The sequence below is a fragment of the Lutra lutra genome, chromosome 6 (genome assembly GCF_902655055.1).
Source record: "Lutra lutra chromosome 6, mLutLut1.2, whole genome shotgun sequence".
Taxonomy (NCBI): Eukaryota; Metazoa; Chordata; class Mammalia; order Carnivora; family Mustelidae; genus Lutra; species Lutra lutra.
In genome coordinates this window covers 34,308,239-34,323,282 of record NC_062283.1, presented here as the reverse complement: position 1 = coordinate 34,323,282, position 15,044 = coordinate 34,308,239, and the positions used below count along the sequence as shown (strand labels likewise).

Genomic DNA, 15,044 nt, shown 5'->3' with positions numbered 1-15,044 from the left:
CCTCTCTGCCTACTTGTGATCTCTCTCTGTCAAATAAATAAAATAAAATCTTTAAAAAAAAGAAAGAAAAGAGTAACACATTATAATTATTTAGACTTTGAGTATTTGACAGACTTTTTCTTGGAAAGGGAGATTCAAATAAAAAGCCTGACAGTATGGGGGGGCACCTGGGTGGCTCAGTGGGTTATGTGTCCTATTTCTGGTTTTGGCCTGGGTCATGATCTCAGGGTTATGGGATCGAGCCCTGTGGCAGGCTCTGCACTCAGTGGGGAGTTGGCTTGAGATTCTCTCTCTCCCTCTCCCTTTGCCCCACCCCACACACATATACCCGTGCTCTCTCTCAAAAAATAAAATCTTTAAGCAAACAAACAAAAAACCAACCAAACAAAAAAACCTGAGAGTATGTTACCAGTGATAAAAATCAAGCTTTCAAGAGAAAATCCAAATTATGGAAAACTTGTATCCACCACTCTGAGCTTAACAGCTTCCCAACACTTGAATGCCTTTCTGTTGAGATCAGTGGTATTAATCTGATTTATTGATATTGTAAAATGAAATATGTCAACATTTAAAAGATTTATGTGACTTAGTGAACCAATATTTTCTGGTGACCAACTTAAAGTAAAAGATCCATTCAAAGCACAAGAGGAACCCATGGATTTTAATGTTATAGTATGAAAACTCGGTTGGTAAGATTTCAGACTCCACACTCCAGCTACCCTTTAAGAAACTACCATTTGTCCTGTTTTTGGTATCATATCAAAGAATATCCACAATTATCTGCAAAAGCTGTTAAAAGCTATTACCCCCTCTTTCTCAACAACCTATCTGTGTGAAGCCAGATTTTTTTCATGGCCTTCAAATAAAACAACATATCTCAAGAGACCAAAGCAGATTGAAGCAGTTATGAGAATCCAGCTGTCTTCTGTTAAACCAGACATTAAGAGATCGCCAAAAATGTAAAACAATGCCACTTCTCTCAAACTTGTTTTGAAAAATAACCATTTTTTCTTAAACATGTCATTTGTGGTAAATGTAATGGGTTTATTATTATATTAAATGGATTAATAAGTTAGTAATTTAAAAAAAATTCCTCAGTTTTTAGTTTCTACTAAGATAAATAAAAGTTCTTGTGCCCCTAATTATTTTCAAGAGTGTAAAAGAGTCTTGAGGTCAAAAGGTTTGAGAATCATTGTTTATGACGTTTATGATGTTTATGACATTCATTGTTTATGACAGCACAACAGCTGACTTCAGGGGCACCTGGGTGGCTCAGCTGGTTAAGTATCTGCCTTCAGCTTAGGTCATGATCCCAGGGTCCTGGGATCAAGCCCTGTGTCAGGCTCCCTGCTCAGCGGGGAGCCTACTTCTCTCTCTGCCCGTAGCTCCTCCTGCTGTGTTCATGTTCTCTCTCTGGCAAATAAATATATTAAATCTTAAAAACAAACAAACAAACAAACAAAACCACTGAGGCGCCTGAATGGCTCAGGTTGTGATCCAGGCATTTTGGGATCAAGCCCAGCATCAGGCTCCCTGCTCAGCGGGGAGGCTGCTTCTCCCTCTCCCTCTGCCGGCCACTCTGCCTACTTGTGCTATTTCTCTGTCAAATAAATAAATAAAATCTAAAAAAAAAAAAAAAAAAAAAAACCACCTCAAAATAAACCAACTTTCTTTCAAGGCCCAATCTGAAACCCAGTTTCTTCAGGAACAAAGCTGATCCAAAGTAATGATCAGCTCCTCTAAATGAGTATCCCTGCCATTATCCTCATACCCACCAGCTCTCTTCATATTTTCAAAATCTTTTGTGCATATGTCTTTTCTCCCCAGCAGGACTCCACACCCTTGGTGGGGAGGGAGGGGGAGCAGCCAAGGACAGTATCTGAAACATCTGTCACAGGACCTGACCTCAGATGGGAAAGACAAAGATAAGGAAGATAACGACCACACCACAGACTTCTGAGATTAGCACTGAAAAATCTGATAACGCCCTAGGCTCACCTTTGCCAGTGGAAACTAAGAAGGAAAACTTCTGGCTGGGACTGGGAGCTCAAAGCTCAGGGATAAACCGCACAAGTGAACTCTGGACATGCAGCTCTGTGGCCAGCTGCTGCTGGAACGAATGACAAAGCCATGAACTCAGTGGCTCTCCCTTCTACCTGACCCCCTCTCAGGGAACCTCAGCGGCCTCCCACACCCCCCTTCTTTCTCATTCACATTTCCTTCAGAGGAAGGACTGGGCATGGGTTTGACAACCAGAGGGGCCCCTGCCTGAGGCCTTCCTGCAAGATCCACAAGCGAGCTGGCCCCCACAGACAGACAGACGTGTGGGCTCAGCACCCTGTTTGGCAACAGGAAAACCCACAGCGTGTTAAAGGCAGAGAAAGGGAAGTGAAGCCCATAAACAGCTGCTGGAACCACTGAACTTCAGAGATTAAAACAAATCAGACAGGAGCCCATGTTTCCCCTGGCCCCCAGCAGGGACCTCCCCACAGCCCCGGCCACCCAGAGAGCTGAGACAATGAACATCGAGTTCCCTGCAGCTCCCCTTCTGAGAGTTTATAAAATCTGCCAGGCATCCTGAGAACAAACAGGGAAACAGTGATGAGAGGCCGACCACATTGTTCAGACACTGGTGAGGACCTGCTATGCCAGCAGAGATGGAAGGAAAAACTCTTGTGTATTATGCCCAGATTTCATGTGTGCCAACAAACTTTGGACCCATCAGGCAGGGACTGAATCTATTTTTTTTCCTATCATCACTTCCCAAGTGTCTAGTACTGTGCCTGGTACCTAGCAGACACTCAGGAATGCCCGATGCATAAATGAAAGAGAATGAAAGGCACCAACTTTGTGGCCTGGCACCCATATGGACAGAGAAGAAAAGTTTGTGCACTGATTCATTCAACAAATACTTAGCATCACCTCAGCACTAGGCAGTCCTAGACACAACAGGAAATAAAATAAGTCCCTGCCCTTTGTGGATTTTATGTTTTAGTGGGTGCAAAGGTGAGGAAATATCAATACTCCCCAAAAAACTACATAAGCCATAGACATTTAATAATTATTTAATAAGTGCCCACTATGTGGAAGCAACGAGTACCACATGCTATGACAGGCACCTGGGATCTGGGAACTCAGCCCTAGTGAAACTGTTCCATCTTTTAGGCCAGGATCCTAAACCTAGGATGTCTCAGTTGGTCGTCAGAGGTCCTGTGTAAGGAAAACGGGATTACCTCTTTGGTGCATCTGTCCTCATCTATCGGTGAACAGAAGCCACTGCGTGAGTACCATGTGCATGCCCAAAACGCCACACAACACTGCAGGACAGAAAGAAACCCAACATCTTTAGCGGAGAGGCACTGGGGTCAGAAAAGTAGCGTTCATGTTTTAAGTAAACGCAAGGGCTCCAAAACTGCTCTTAGGTAAGCGGGCTCTTTCTTTGTCCCTCATACACACACATACAGCCTGAAATGTTATTCTGAGCCTGAGTCAGCAAATATTTCCTGATCCTGGAAGGAGTCTGCTCATTTCTCAGTAAGCAGACACCGGCTTTGCTCATTTTCCCTGGGCGAGGCAGAAGAAGCTGGCCAAGGGAAGAAGGGACCTGGAGCCCAACAGCCCCCACAGGTGGCAGCTCAGAAATGGAGACGCCCTGAGTCATGCTTGAGTCCTTGACCAAAGCCCTGTGGCAGCAGGACTAGAGTCACACCCGAATCACCAGCCTCAGAGCCACGGAGGCCAGGAACCATCTGCCAAGAAGAAGACCCACATGGCTGAAACCTGATGCAAGGGGCCATCTCCTTCCTGCCAGGTTCGAGCAAGCACCCAGCTCTCCTCTGACTTGGTGAAACATGGCTGCTGCAAGTGGCTCCTCCCCCTGGATTCAAAGGCACAGCAAAATACTCAGGATCATCACACCATCCCCAAGCAGATACTGCCGTGCCATGTACAACAACGTGGCACAGACGAGGGCATTGCACACAGAACTTCTGACGTGACACAAGCCAGAGCCTGGAGGGACAGACAAAGTTCGTGGAGACACTGGGCAGGGAGGAAGAAGAGAGTGATCCCAGCGTGGACAGTGCAGGGCAGTGAGGCAACTCCTGGCACCTGCAGGCCCTGCTCAGGCATGGGTAGTGCGCCCTGCAACTGGGCTCCCCAGCCAGCAGGAACCACCCTGGAGGTGGGCCGCAGTGATGGGCTCTACAGCTGAGGCCTTTAGAAGCGACAGGTCTGACTCCTCCTGAGAGAGAGGAGCTGCACTGTCCTAGGACATGCCGGAATCTGCAGGCCCTCAGGACAGCTTGCACAACAGCCAGAACAGCAGCACTCTACAGAGAGCAGAGGCCTACCTGCTGCCCAGGCCAGCGTGCAACCCTGGCTGGCCTCTATCAGGCCCTGAGGGACCACAGGTGGGGTAAGGGCCATTCTTCTGGAACGGGTAGAGGCCTACACCAAAGGAGGAAAACAGTAGTGGAGAGGCAAGAAGAAATAGCCAAACAAAAAGAACTAAGGAGCTGATGGGCTACACCCTCTGTAGAATAATGTCAGGGACCTGTCTGCCCACACCTTTGAAAAACAGAGAAGGCTGACCCAAACTCTGCAAAACTCACTGAATGGGAACTTGGTCACTGATAACCCTGACCACCGCCAAGGCCACAGGGTGGACAGATGGCAAGAAGCTTACCAGCCAGAGCTGGTGGTGCCAAAGCTGTTCCATAAGGACTGGGCTTGACCTCGTCTTAAGCCCCTCTCACCTGCTGCCTCAGTGGAGAGTACTAATGGATAAGCAAAGACAGAGGAGCAGCAAAACTCTCGAAAGAGTCAGGTAAAGTCCTTGGGAGTCAGACTGGACTAACTTACTGCCAAACGCACAACCTCACCTTCATCAGAACGACGCACTAAAACTCTGTAGGGATGCTTTTTGTAAGAACAAGAGACTTGTTTTGGTCCATTCTATCCAAATCCCACCCAGGCACTGCTCAGGGAAGGACTCAAGGGTCAATGGAGAGGGGAGTGGCTCAGACGTCCACAGTCCTATTCCTTTCACAGAAAAGGGTCAGTACACAAGAGGGCTCCCAAACTTTAAAGTCTGGTCTAAGCTGGCTCACTTGGCTCTCCACCATGGCTCCTGAAGGTTGCCAATTCTGTGTCCAATTCTGGCTCAAAGACAGAGAGCACGATCCTCAAAAGAGGAGACCTAGAAACCTGGAGCCAGGTGAAACAACAGGGATTCATTTCTAAATGTGAGAGTGGGTCATGCTTTCAGAATCCTCCAAGATCAGTCTGGCCAGAAACAGGATAATGTTATTTCCTAAAGATCTCTCCAAATAAAGGAGCTCAAATTGAAGGCATCTGAAAAGAACTTTCTGCCTGACAAGAAGGTTAAACCCCCAGACACACCAGGAAGGCGGTGGGCTTTCTGGCCCTAGAGAAGATATCTCTGTGAGTGGCCAGAAACATTGACACCGTCCATCAAACGCAGCGCCACCAACTCCCCAGGCAGATAGCCACCTGACAGGGCAAAGGGACCAGAACTTAGGGGTCAGACTTCCTCCTGGATCCACAAGAAATGAAGCTCTCAAGGAAAACGGGAGGGAGAAGAACCTTCAAGAGAACCTACTCATCGGAGGCCCTAACGTTCAGTGGATCAGAGATACATGAGTGAAAATCAGAAGCTGATTCAAGTGACCAGTAACAAATGGGACAGATGCCTGCCAGCCCCAGGGCTATCAGGCTAGCAATCTATTTCAAAACTCAAGTAGAAAAAAAATGTCTTGGAGCCAGTACAGAGGAAAAAGGTTAAGGGATTCTTTGGGACCCAACTTCTGGAGACTCCTCTTAGCTTTTGGGGATGGGGCAAAGGGTGAAGGGTGGGAGTGAGGCCAAAGATAATCTGGAGTATCATGGTGTAACTGTGCTTGGTACATCCAGAGTGGAAAGACAGAGAGCCCTGTTTCCTGGAAGGGGAAAAGAGTTGGATGAGGCCTCCAGCTACCCCTGGCACACACCCAAGTCAGCGGCTGGTCTCTCCCCAAGGGTTCCTGGAAGTCAACAGACCCATAAAGGGGAAGTATTAAAGCTGAGATTAGAATGGTCTACAAATTGGACACCATCCCTGATGCAACACCCGAGTAAATGCTCCCACATAGACATGCCTGCTACTTACCTCAGCTCTTTCTTCAATCAGGGGCTGGACACCCCCCCCTCCAGGGGTATCTCAATAGCAAATTAAGGGAAAGCAGAGTAGTGTGTGGAGCTAATGCTTCTCCCTGAAGTAGAGGTAAGGGACTGGAAGGGAATGAGAGGCAGCTGACAGGAATGCAGCAGACAGGGCTTAATCAGAAGGAAATTAGAGAGAGAGGCAAAAATTGGGCCTCTGAGGGTAACCAGGGTAGAAGGGGCTTAGGTAGACAGGGATTGCTGGCAAAGGACAGAAAAAGCCTAATAACACCGCAAAGATGACCGGGAGCCGTAATCCTGAGAAGGGCCAGGCAAAAGGGGGAGGAAGGGACAGGGACGGAAAAAGAGAGCAAAGACAGGGCAAGGGTGGGGGGACGAAGTCAGGAGATAACGAGAGGGTCAGATAAGATTCCCCCAAGGAGACCCTGGGTAGAGAGGGCAATGGATTTGGAGACACCGGGGAAGAGATGAAGGAAGAGGTCAGAGACAACAGTAGGGAACGAGAGAGGACCCCGAGCCTTAGACCCGGCTCTCGGGTCTCGGCCACAGAAGTGGGAGGAGACGGAGCCACTAGGCCCAAGAGGGGGTACAGAGTAGGGTGGGGGAGGCCCGCGGTTCGGGCTCAGTGATGGGGTTCCAAAAGGCTGGGGACTCAAGGGCGGCGGGGCGCCAGGAGACCCACAAACCACCACAGACCGGCCAGGGCCGGGGTGTCGGGAAGCCGCAGCTGCTCCGCCGCGGACCCCTGCCGCTCCCCCCATTCCACTCCCCGCCGGGCCTCGCGCCCTGGCCCCGCGGGCCGCCTCAGCCAGGGCCAGCCGCCTCCTTCTGCCGCCCGCCTACTGCTTCCCCCGACCCGGGCTGACCTGTCCTGGCCGTCTCCCGGGCCGCCGCTCCCGTCCCGCAGGCTCCGCAGGATCCTCCGAAGCCTGCCAAAACTTTTCCCATTAATCCCCAGCTCCGCGGCGGCCGCGGCGTCACACGCTGCGCGGCTCGGACCCGCCCCCACCATCCTGACGTCACCGCGCACCTCAGCCCCCTCCCTTCTCTCCACGCCCCCTTCCGCCCGATTCTGTACTCCGCCCACCGCACGCTCCACAGGGCCCGCCTGCAGCGCCCTCTGGTGCGGGATGCGGGCGCGGCGGCTGAGAGAGGAGCAGGAGGGGATGTTCCAGGGCCAGTAAGACAAGTGTAGCAAGTATCACAAAAGGAAATTTAAAGCTGGAAAGGAATTTAGAGGTCGTCTAATACAGCCTCCCGTCCTTGCAGTGAAGAAACAGTCCCAGTGAAGGTGAGTGACTTGCAGTGAGAAGCAACGCCGAGGTTAGAACCTGGGTCTCCAGACCACGCTGAAGGAGTCAATGCTGCTTGTAATTTTAATGAAAGGGTTTTCTCCCTCTACAGGCTTCTGCAACTAGAAATTTATGGTTATGGAGTTTTTACCTATCTTCCTGAATATCCACCTAAACTGGGAGCATTCTCTTTACTGTTGTAGCAAATTCTGCTCTGGCTTCCTAAACTAGTTTTTTGAGACCTGGAAGGGACCTGTTATTCCAAACCTGTGCCTTCAGATAGACCATGAAAAGATACATAGCAGCTAGTAGGCAGTATGGGAGAAGTTGGGTTTGTCATCTAGTGATGAACAAAACTTGACTCATAGGTATACCAGCAATGTGTAACTCCCTTCTCAACACCGCCCTTAAAGTTAAGGTTACCCCTTCCCTCTCAAACACATTCCTAAGGCCACACCCTCAGATGTCTGGATGATAGAACCCTGGGTGATTTTTTTTTCCCTACTTCTCTCTCTCTCTCTCTCTCTCTCTCATGCTTTTTGAAATAAATGTGCATTACTTTGTAATGTGCATTCAGACGTCAACCTCCTTGCCCTTCGCGATTGAAGTAAGAGTGAATCGTGGAGGTCAAAGCCTTCCCTAGATTCTAGATTTCTGCCAGTTTCCGGGGATTTGTGTTCTTCTAAATCTCGATGCCTTCAGGCTCTTGTTTCTGCCAGGCCGTTGTAGTGCCACAGTTCAAAAATGCAGAGATGAAGCTCAGCCCTTCCTGAGGACTGCCCACGTATCTTCCCACACAAAACATTCATGGGTAGAGAAGACATTCTGATGCTCTGAGCCCTGGAGCAGGGTCCCATGATGCATTGCAAACAGTTGAGGCTCACACACCAGACATTCTTTAGAGTCTTTTCTGAACAATGCTTTTGAGGTTTTCTAACTGGCCCTTCACTGCTTAGGGTCTTGCCTTCTCCCAGATCACTACCTCCCCTCCCTGCCGGACCATTCTCTCCTCTATCCCACCATCTCTGGAGAAAAACAAATTCTTCCTGATTTCCAGGCAGATAAAGACAACTTAACCCTATTCTTCATTGCTAGGGTTCCCGCTAACACTCGTGCCCTAAAGATCTTCCTTTGTACCACTAAAAGTCTTATTTCTCCTAATAAAAATAGCTCCCTTCCTTAGAGAAATTCTGGGAGTGTTCTCAAGATACTACATTTTGTACATTTGTACATTTTCCACCTCATTTCATATTTATATTTAAAAGATATATATAGAGAGAATAATATATTTAATAAGTATGCATTTAATATTGAGGCCACATAATTCCATTGCTCATTGCAATATTATTTAAAAAACAAAAACCTGGGGGCTAAGGTCATTGTCAACAACAGAGAAATGTTTAGTAAATAATGTTGTATGCTCCTGATGGAATAGTATGCTCTGCAAAGTTGGTAAAAAAAAAAAAGGGTGGGGGGAAGGAATGTTATCATATGATATTAGTGGGAAAAGGCAAAATCTGATGAGATATAAATAGCATGTATAGCTATGTATACTGTTTGGGAAACAAAAAAAGGATAGAAAAAAACTGAGAGGAGGGGCGCCTGGGTGGCTCAGTCGTTAAGCATCTGCCTTTGGCTGGGTTCACGATCCCAGGGTCCTGGGATCGAGCCCCACATTGGACTCCCTGCTCAGCGGGGAGTCTGCTTCTCCCTCTCCCACTCCCCTTGCTTGTGTTCCCTCTCTCTGTGTCTCTTTCTGTCAAATAAATAATAAATAAAATTTTCAAAAAAAATTGAAAGGAAACACAATATCTTGTCAGCAGTTGTCTTTGGGTTGTGTTTCTAGGAGTTACTATCTTTCCACTTTTTTATTCTGAGCATCTTTTTCATAATGCAAACATGGTTGGGTTTTTTTTATTGTTGTTGTTATTGTTAACATATAACGTATTACTTGCCCCAGGGGTACAGGTCTGTGAATCATCAAGTTTACACATTTCACAGCACTCACCATAGCACATACCCTCCCCAATGTCCATAACCCAGCCACCCTTTCCCTACCCACCCCCACCGACCAGCAACCCTCAGTTTGCTTCATGAGATTAAGAGTTTCTTGTGGTTTGTCTCCCTCCCGATCCCATTTTTCATTTTTCCTCCCCTACACCCCAAACCCCTCACTTTGCCTCTCAAATTCCTCATATCAGGGAGATTATATGATAATTGTCTTCCTCTGATTGACTTATTTCACTCAGCGTAATACCTACTAGTTCCATCCACATCATTGCAAACGGCAAGATTTCATTTCTTTTGATGGCTGCATAGTATTCCATTGTGTATATATATACCACTTCTTCTTTATCCACTCATCAGTTCATGGTCATCTAGGTCATCTCGGTTCTTTCCATAGTTTGGCTATTGTGGACATTGCTGCTATGAACATTCAGGTGCACATGCCCCTTCGGATCACTACATTTGTATCTTTAGGGTAAATACCCAGTAGTGTGATTGCTCAGTCGTAGGGTAGCTCTATTTTCAGCTTTTTGAGGAACCTCCATACTGTTTTTCAGAGTGGCTGCACCAGCTTGCATTCCCACCAACAGTGTAGGAGAGTTCCCCTTTCTCCACATCCTCACCAGCGTCTGTCATTTCCTGACTTGTTAATTTTAGCCATTCTGACTTGCGTGAGGTGATATCTCATTGTGATTTTGATTTGTATTTCCCTGATGCCGAGTGATATGGAGCACTTTTTCATATGTCTGTTGGCCATGTCTTCTTTGCAGAAATGTCTGTTCATGTCTTCTGCCCATTTCTTGATTGGATTATTTATTCTTTGGGTGTTGAATTTGATAAATTCTTTATAGATTTTGGATACTAGCCCTTTATCTGATATGTCATTTACGAATATCTTCTCCCATTCTGTCTGTTGTCTTTTGGTTTTGTTGACTGTTTCCTTTGCCGTGCAAAAAGCTTTTGATCTTGATGAAGTCCCACTAGTTCATTTTTGCCCTTGCTTCCCTTGCCTTTGGTGATGTTTCTAAGAAGAAGTTGCTGAGGCTGAGGTCAAAGAGGTTGCTGCCTGTGTTCTTCTCAAGGATTGCGATGGATTTTTGTCTCACATTGAGGTCCTTCATCCATTTTGAGTCTATTTTTGTGTGTGGTATAAGGAAATGGTCCAGTTTCATTCTTCTGCATGTGGCTGTCCAATTTTCTCACCACCACTTGTTGAAGAGACTGTCTTTTTTCCATTGGACATTCTTTCCTGCTGTGTTAATGATTAGTTGACCATAGAGTTGAAGGTCTATTTCTGGGCTCTCTATTCTATTCCATTGATCAATGTGTCTGTTTTTGTGCCAATACCATACTGTCTTGATGATGACAGCTTTATAATAGAGCTTGAAGTCTGGAATTGTGATGCCACCTACTTTGGCTTTCTTTTTCAACCTTCCTCTGGCTACTCAGGTTCTTTTCTGGTTCCGTATAAATTTTAGGATTATTTGTTCCATTTCTTTGAAAAAATAGATGGTATTTTGATAGGGATTGTGTTAAATGTGTAGATTGCTTAAGGTAGCATCAACATTTTCACAATATTTGTTCTTCCAATCCATGAGCATGGAACATTTCTCCATTTCTTTGATTCTTCCTCAATTTCTTTCATGAGTACTTTATAGTTTTCTGAGTACAGAAATCTTTGCCTCTTTCATTAGGTTTATTCCTAGGTATCTTATGGTTTTGGGTGCAATTGTAATGGGAACAACTCCTTAATTTCTCTTTCTTTGTCTTGCTGTTGGTATATAGAAAAGCAACTGATTTCTGTACATTGATTTTTATATCCTGACACTTTACTAAATTCCTGTATGAGTTCTAGCAGTTTTGAAGTGGAGTCTTTTGGGTTTTCCACATAAAGTATCATAACATCTTCAAAGAGTGAGAGTTTGACTTCTTCTTTGCCAATTCGGATGCCTTTTATTTCTTCTTGTGGTCTGACTGCTGAGGCTAGGAATTCTAGTACTATCTTGAATAGTATTGGTGAGAGTGGACAATCCTGCCGTGTCCCTGACCTTAAGGGAAAAGCTCTCAGTTTTTCCCCATTGAGAATGATATTCGCTGTGGGTTTTTCACAGATGGCTTTAATGATATTGAGGTATGTACCCTCTATCCATACACTTTGAAGAGTTTTGACCAGGAAAGGATGCTGTACTTTGTCAAATGCTTTTTCAGCATCTATTGAGAGTATCATATGGTTCTTGTTCTTTCTTTTATTAATGTATTTTATCACATTGATTGATTTGCAGATGTTGAACCAAACTTGCAGCCCAGGAATAAATCCCACTTGGTCATGGTGAATAATTCTTTTAATGTACTGTTGGATCCTATTGGCTAGTATTTTGGCAAGAATTTTTGCATCTGTGTTCATCAAGGATATTGGTCTATAATTCTCCTTTTTGGTGGGGCCTTTGTCTGGTTTTGGGATCAAGGTAATGCTGGCCTCATAAAATGAGTTTAGAAGTTTTCCTTCCATTTCTATTTTTTGGAAAAGATATTAATTCTTCTTTAAATGTTTGGTAGAATTCCCCTGGGAAGCCATCTGGCCCTGGGCTCTTGTTTGTTGGGAGATTTTTGATGACTGCTTCAATCTCCTTACTGGTTATGGGTCTGTTCAGGTTTTCTATTTCTTCCTGGTCCAGTTGTGGTAGTTTATATGTCTCTAGGAATGCATCTATTTCTTCCAGTTTGTCAAATTTGCTGGCATATAGTTGCTCATAATATGTTCTTATAATTGTTTGTATGTATTTTTTTAAGATTTTATTTATTTATTTGACAGAGAGAGATCACAAGTAGGCAGAGAGGCAGGCAGAGAGAGGAGGAAGCAGGCTCCCTACCTAGCAGAGAGCTGGACGTGGGACTCGATCCCAGCACCCTGAGATCATGACCTGAGCCGAAGGCAGAGGCTCAACCCACTGAGCCACCCAGGTGCCCAATTGTTTGTATTTCTTTGGTGTTGGTTGTGATCTCTCCTCTTTGATTCATGATTTTATTTATTTGGATCCTTTCTCTTTTCTTTTTGATAAATCTGGCCAGGGGTTTATCAATCTTATTAATTCTTTCAAAGAACCAGCTCCAAGTTTCGTTGATCTGTTCTACTGTTCTCTTGGTTTCTATTTCATTGATTTCTGCTCTGATCTTTATTATTTCTCTTCTCCTGCTGGGTTTCAGCTTTCTATGCTGTTCTTTCTCCAGCTCCTTTAGATGCAGGGTTAGGTTGTATACTTGAGACCTTTCTTGTTTCTTGAGAAAGGCTTGTATTGCTATATACTTTCCTCTCAGGATGGCCTTTGCTGTGTCCCAAGATTTTTAAAAATTGTGTTTTCATTTTCATTTGTTTCCATGAACTTTTTAAATTCTTCTTTGATTTCCTGGTTGACCCATTCATTCTTTAGTAGGGTGCTCTTTAGCCTCCATGTATTTGACTTCTTTCCAACTTTCCTCTTGTGATTGAGTTCTAGCTTCAGAGCATTATAGTCTGAAAATATGCAGGGAGTGATCCCAATTTTTTGGGATCAGGTTGAGACCTGATTTGTGACCCAGGATGTGATCTATTCTGGAGAATGTTCCATGTGCACTAGAGAAGAATGTGTATTCTGTTGTTTTGGGATGGAGTGTTCTGAATATATCTGTGATGTCCATCTGGTCATTTAAAGCCTTTATTTCCTTGTTAATCTTTTGCTTAGATGATCTATCCATTTCAGTGAGGAGGTATTAAAGTTCCCTACTATTATTGTATTATCATCGATGTATTTCTTTGATTTTGTTATTAATTGGTTTATATAATTGGCTGCTCCCATATTAGGAGCATAGATATTTAAAATTGTTAGATCTTCTTCTTTAAGTATGATATAGTGTCCTTCCTCATGTCTTATTATAGTCTTTGGCTTAAAAATCTAATTTATCTGATATAATAATTGCCACCCCTGCTTTCTTTTGATGTCCGTTAACAAGGTAAATGGTTTTCCACCACCTCACTTTAAATCTGGAGGTGTCTTTGGGTCTAAAATGAGTTTCTTGTAGACAGCATATCAATGGGTCTTGTTTTTCTATCCATTCTGATACCCTGTGTCATTTGACTAGGGCATTTAGCCCATTTATACTCAGGGTAACTATTAAAAGATATTAATTTAGTACTATTGTATTGCCCATAAGGTGACTGTTACTGTATATTGTCTCTGTTCCTTTCTGGTCTGTTACTTTTAGGCTCTCTCTTGGCTTAGAGGACCCCTTTCAATATTTCCCATATGGCTGATTTGGTGTTTGCAAATTCTTTTAACTTTTGTTTGTCCTGGAAGCTTTTTATCTTTCCTTCTATTTTCAATGACAGCCTAGCTGGATATAGTATTCTTGGCTGCATGTTTTTCTCGTTTAGTGTTCTGAATATATCATGCAGTCCTTTCTGGCCTGCCAGGTCTCTGTGGATAGGTCTGCTTCCAATCTAATATTTCTACCATTGTATTTTATAGACCTCTTGTCCCAAGCTGCTTTCAGGATTTTCTGTTTGTCACTAATATTTGTAAGTTTTACTATTAAATGACAGGGTATGGACCTATTTTTATTGATTTTGGGGGGGTTCTCTGTACCCCCTGGATTTTGATGCTTGTTCCCTTTGCCATATTAAGGAATTCTCTACTATAATTTGCTCTAATATACCTTCTGCCCCTCTCTCTCTTTCTTCTTCTGGGATCCCAATTATTCTAATATTGTTTCATCTTATGATATCACTTATCTCTCGAATTCTCCCCTCATGGTCCAGTAGTTTGTTTGTCTCTTTTTTGCTCAGCTTCTTTATTCTCCATCATTTGGTCTTCTATATCACTCATTTTCTCTTTCTGCCTCATTTATCCTAGCAGTAAGAGCCTCCAGTAATAGCTTTTTTTATTTCAACTTGGTTAGATTTTAGTTCCTTTATCTCTCCAGAAAGGGATTTTATTTTTCCAGAAAGGGATTCTCTAATATCTTCCATGCTTTTTTTGAGCCCAGCTAGCACCCTGATAATCGTCATTCTGAACTCTAGTTCTGACATATTACTAATATCCATACTGATTAAGTCCCTACCTGTTGGTACTGCCTCTTGTTCTTTTTTTTGTGATGAGTTTTTCTGCCTTGTCATTTTATCCAGATAAGAATAGATTAATGAGAGAACAAAATACTAAAAGGGTACCAAAGACCCCAGAAAAATATACACTAATCAAATCAGAAGATCAAATCAGAAGAGACCCAAAAGTGGGGGGAGAAGAATGGGGGGAAAAACTTAAAAAGAAAAAAGAAAAAGTATATATATATATATATATATATATATATTAGACTGGTAAACAGAGTTGATTTGGGGTCTATTCTGGTCTCTTAGAAGAAACTACTTCCCAAAATTTTAAAGAAAGAAAAAAATATATATATATATATGAAAATTAGGGTAAACACAATGAAGGGATGGAATATGACTGTAAAGGTGAAAATTTAGAAAGATTCTAAAAAAGGAATTGATAAAAAGTTGGTTGGAAAAAGAAGAAAGAAAAGAGGAGAGAA

The 15,044-nt window shown here is 44.1% G+C and overlaps 1 protein-coding gene across 3 annotated transcripts in view; it reads right to left on the bottom strand.

The window, feature by feature from the left end:
• Positions 1-7,187, bottom strand: part of PPARD (peroxisome proliferator activated receptor delta) — a 78,090-nt gene extending 70,903 nt beyond the window's left edge. For 2 of the 3 annotated variants that reach the window (XM_047733026.1, XM_047733025.1), the window contains exons 1-2: positions 7,050-7,187; positions 3,234-3,317 (exon numbers count right to left, since the gene is read on the bottom strand). The gene's annotated coding sequence lies outside the window, so the exon portion shown is untranslated. The remainder of the gene's footprint in view (positions 1-3,233; positions 3,318-7,049) is intronic. The other variant, XM_047733027.1, reaches the window with a different exon arrangement.
• Between the last annotated feature and the right edge of the window lie 7,857 nt (positions 7,188-15,044).